A 4,967-nucleotide genomic window follows, 5' to 3' on the forward strand; every position below is an offset into this window, starting at 1 on the left:
GGGCCTCATTTGTTGTTCTTCTAGTTTCATTAATTGTGAGTTTAGACTACTCATATGGGTTTGTTCTTCTTTTCTGGGGTAGGCCTGTATTGCAATATAGTTTCCTCTTATCATGGCCTTTACTGAGTCCCACAGATTTTGCAGTGTTGAATTATTGTTGTCATTTGTCTCCATATATTGCTTGATCTCTGTTTTTATTTGGTCATTGATCCAATGGTTATTTAGGAGCATGTTGTGAAGCCTCCATATGTTTGTGGGATTTTTCATTTTCTTTGTGTAATTTATTTCTAGTTTCATACCTCTGTGGTCTGAGAAACTGGTTGGTACAATTTCAATCTTTTTGAATATACTGAGGCTCTTTTTGTGGCCTAGTATATGATCTGTTCTTGAAAATGATCCATGTGCAGTTGAAAAGAATGTGTATTCTGCTGCTTTTGGGTGTAAAGTTCTGTAGATGTTTGTTAGGTCCATCTGTTCTATTGTGTTGTGCAGTGCCTCTGTCTCCTTACTTATTTTCTGTCTGGTTGATCTGTCCTTCAGAGTGAGTGGACTGTTGAAGTCTCCTAGAATGAATGCATTATATTCTATTTCCCCTTTTAATTCTGTTAGTATTTGTTTCACATATGTAGCTGCTCCTGTATTGGGCACATAGATGTTTATAATGGTTATATCTTCTTGTTGGATTGACCATTTTATCATTCTGTAATGTCGTTCTTTGTCTCTTGTGACTTTCTTTGTTTTGAAATCTTATTTTGTCTGATACAAGTACTGCAACTCCTGTTTTTTTCTCTCTATTAGTTGCATGAAGTATCTTTTTCCATCCCTTCACTTTTAGTCTCTGTATGTGTTTGGATTTAAAGTGAGTCTCTTGTAGACAGCATATAGAAGTGTCTTGTTTTTTTATACATTTAGTGACTCTATGTCTTTTGATTGGTGCATTGTTGATTGGCATGTACTTATTGCCTTTGCAGACTTTAGATTCTTGGTTACCAAAGGTTCAAGGTTAACTTCCTTACTACCTAAGGGTCTAATTTAACTCACTTAAATGCTATTAGAAACACAATCTAAAGGTTCTTTTCTTTTTCTCCTCCTTTTTCTTCCTCGTCCATTCTTTATATATTAGGTATCATATTCTGTACTCTTTGTCTATACCTTGATTGACTTTGGGGATAGTTAATTTACTTTTGTATTTGCTTAATAATTAGCTGTTCTACCTTCTTTACTGTGGTTTTATTACCTCTGGTGACAGGTATTAAACCTTAGGAACACTTCCATCTATAGCAGTCCCTCCAAAATAGACTATAGAGATGGTTTGTGGGAGGTAAATTCTCTCAGCTTTTGCTTATCTGGAAATTGTTTCATCCCTCCTTCAAATTTAAATGATAATCTTGCCGGATAAAATAATCTTGTTTCTAGGACCTTTGGATGAAGGATGAGTAAGTTTCGGTTCCTTAGGACAAATTCTTAATTGACTAAAGCTAAAGATGTGAGCTTTTCAAATCCTCGTCCTAAGGGCAACTGTACATGGGCCATAGCTGAGGAGAAATTGACATGGGAAGGCCTATTGGATAAAGATCGGTATGTTCATGAAGCACATGTAAAGCTGAAGCAATTAGATTAGGCAGTCCTTACATGAGGTGTACAACCCACTAGGGTAGGATTTGTTAAGGTTAGATTCACGAATGGAGAAAATAGTTTTCTCATGCAATGACTCCACTACCTGGCTAGTTTTTTCCCTCCCCTGCTGTCTGTGCATAGCTTGGGCAGTTCACCTTCCTTCTGTCATCTAATGATACTTGTGCCAGGGTGTTACGTGGATAGCATTGCTGCGATGATAAAAATGGTAATGCCTGTGTGCACGTGGAGCTTTCTGACTTGTGACAGTTGGTCACAAACATGTCACTCCAAATAGGAGCACTCAGGAAGGGAAATCCTGAATGCTTTCAGGAGGGTTGCACGGAGAAGTTAAAAGGACAGAAAATGAAGGCAGGAGGGCATATTCTGAACAAGACTGTTAGCTGTTAGCACCAATCCTCAGGTAAGAGGAAGCAGCCAGAACTTAAGAACTGAAACACCTGTGTGGCTGAATTACCTGGATTTTAAGCAGGAGAGTTATATTTGCATGAAAACAAATTGATGATGTTAACATTTACTTTAGGTGGTGGGTACATGTGTATTCATTTTATTATGCTTATGGTGTACAAGTTTATTGTCTTAGGTGTTTGTGAACTACTTCATAATGAAATTTGCACATGTTAGTGGAAAATGGATAACCTGCAGTAGTGCAGAGAATGGACTCTGTAGAGCTCACAGAGAGGGATGGTTAAGAAGTGAGCAGTTCACTAGTGGCAGTGACAATCTCCAGTGGAATAGAGAAAACGGACATGACTTAATGGACTGGGATTGGTGAGTGAGGAGGATTCAAAGATGACACCTAGGTTTTTGGCTTTCACAACTAATGCTGTTCAGTGAGTTCTTGGGAAAGGATGCAGATGGAGAAGGAACGTGATCGGCTTGGTTAGGGATACCTTGCATTTGATGTGCTTTGGAGGTACCCAAATGGCAGATATGGCTGCTTATCCAGGTTCCAAATGCCACTGCATAGATGCTGTAGTCTGGAATCTTAGAAAACATTCCATAGAGGCTTTCTGGACCCTACTCATTTTCCCAACTCGAGCGCATGAATTAACAGTGTCAAGGTTCAATGGTACTAGATGGTAACGAACATTTTCTATCACATGATTTATGTACAGTTTAAATCATAAAAATGATGGGAAAGGGGATAAGAAGCTTCAGCCCTTCATATGTCCTAGGCCTTGTCTCCTGCACTGTGGGCGGCCTTTGTCCTCAGCAAGGATGCTTTTATGGAAATAGGGTAGTTGAGCTAAAAGTAAATCTGCCATATGATTATTTCTTACATCCACTGATCTTTGTCAACCTCTGGTTATGCCCTGCCCTTGAGGGAGAAATATAGCAGTGTTCTGTGTTCTGAAAAATTTATTTATTTTATTTTATTTTTATTTTGGTATCATTAATCTACAATTACATGAAGGACATTATGTTTACTAGGCTCCCCCCTTCACCAAGTCTCCCCCACATACCCCTTCACAGTCACTGTCCATGAGCATAGTAAGATGCTGTAAAATCACTACTTGTCTTCTCTGTGTTGCACAGCCCTCCCCAGGCCCCCCAACACACTATACATGCTAATCGTAATGCACCCTTTCTTTTTTCCTGCCCTTATCTCTCCCTTCCCACCCATCCTCCCCAGTCCCTTTCCCTTTGGTAACTGTTAGTCCATTCTTGGGTTCTGTGATTCTGCTGCTGTTTTGTTCCTTCAGTTTTCCTTTGTTCTTATACTCCACATATGAGTCAGATCATTTGGTACTTGTCTTTTCCGCCTGGCTTATTTCACTGAGCATAATACCCTCTAGCTCCATCCATATTGTTGCAAATGGTAGGATCTGTTTTTTTCCTATAGCTGAGTAATATTCCATTGTGTATATGTACCACATCTTCTTTATCCATTCATCTACGGATGGACACTTAGGTTGCTTCCATATCTTGGCTATTGTAAATAGTGCTGTGATAAACATAGGGGTGCATCTGTCTTTTTCAAACTGGAGTGCTGCATTCTTAGGGTAGATTCCTATAAGTGGAATTCCTGGGTCAAATGGTATTTCTATTTTGAGCATTCTGAGGTGTCCCTACCTGCAGGACTATCAATGGGGGTCGACGACCTGGAGGAGAGAATGAAGGGGCAAGAGACACAAAGAACAGACAGCAAGACAGAATGTCTGATCGAGCTGACACAGTTTATTGTTTGCAGGCTCAATTTATACAGGTAGCAAGGAAGGGGTGGGTCAGAAGGTGATTGGGCCTTAGGTGGCGCTGGCGGGAAGGTGTAGAGGGGTGATTGGGCCTTGGCTGGCGCCGGCAGGAGCGGAGAACCGGGAAGAGAAGCAGGGAGTTCACCATCTTGTGGGTGGGGGGCCTTTGGGAGGGAGGTTTCAAGGGTGGGGCTTTCCCCTGGGGCAGAGGGTGTTTCTTGATTAACAAGATGTTGGCAATATTAATAGGCAGTGGAAAGAACAGAAAAGCACAGGTTGCTAGGTAACTTAACTACTAGTTCCGGCTTAGGAGTTTGCTAAATGCGTTTCTTGGTAATAGGGGAAAACTTGTTTCTAACGCATGGATGGATTCATTGTTTCCGATTTTACAGGAGAGACTTTACTCAAAGGTTGCTGTTGTCTTAAGGCTTTCATAACCGAGCCTGCCTAAAGGCCCATAGGTTTGCTCCCAACACTGAGGAACCTCCATACTGCTTTCCACATGGTTGAATTAATTTACATTCCCACCAGCAGTGTAGGAGGGTTCCCCTTTCTCCACAACCTCACCAACATTTGTTGTTGTTTGTCTTTTGGATGGTAGCCATCCTTACTGGTGTGAGGTGATATTTCATTGTGGTTTTAATTTGCATTTCTCTGATGACAAGCGATGTGGAGCATCTTTTCATGTGTCTGTTGGCCATCTGAATTACTCCTTTAGAGAACTGTCTGTTTAGCTCCTCTGCCTAATTTTTAATTGGATTATTTGCTTTTTGTTTGTTGAGGTGTGTGAGCTCTTTATATATTTTGGATGTCAAGCCTTTATTGGATCTGTCATTTATGAATATATTCTCCCATACTGTAGGATACCTTTTTGTTCTATTCATGGTGTCCTTTGCTGTGTTCTGACAAATTTAATGATACTCTTCAGCAATAGGAAAGAATCTTTGGGAACAAATTTGTGGAAAAGATTAAAGAAGGAAGGGCGTCTTCAGTGTTTGTTTATTATTGTTTTCTTTTTCTCCTTTGCTAGTGGCTTATTACTTATATTCACAGTAATTGAAGAATTGCAGCCTGTGTTGGAAGTTGGCAGCCCTGGGAGGGGTAAGGTTAGTGGGTTGCTAATTTCATCTTGTTTGG

This window comes from Manis javanica, chromosome 2 (genome assembly GCF_040802235.1).
Source record: "Manis javanica isolate MJ-LG chromosome 2, MJ_LKY, whole genome shotgun sequence".
NCBI lineage: Eukaryota > Metazoa > Chordata > Mammalia > Pholidota > Manidae > Manis > Manis javanica.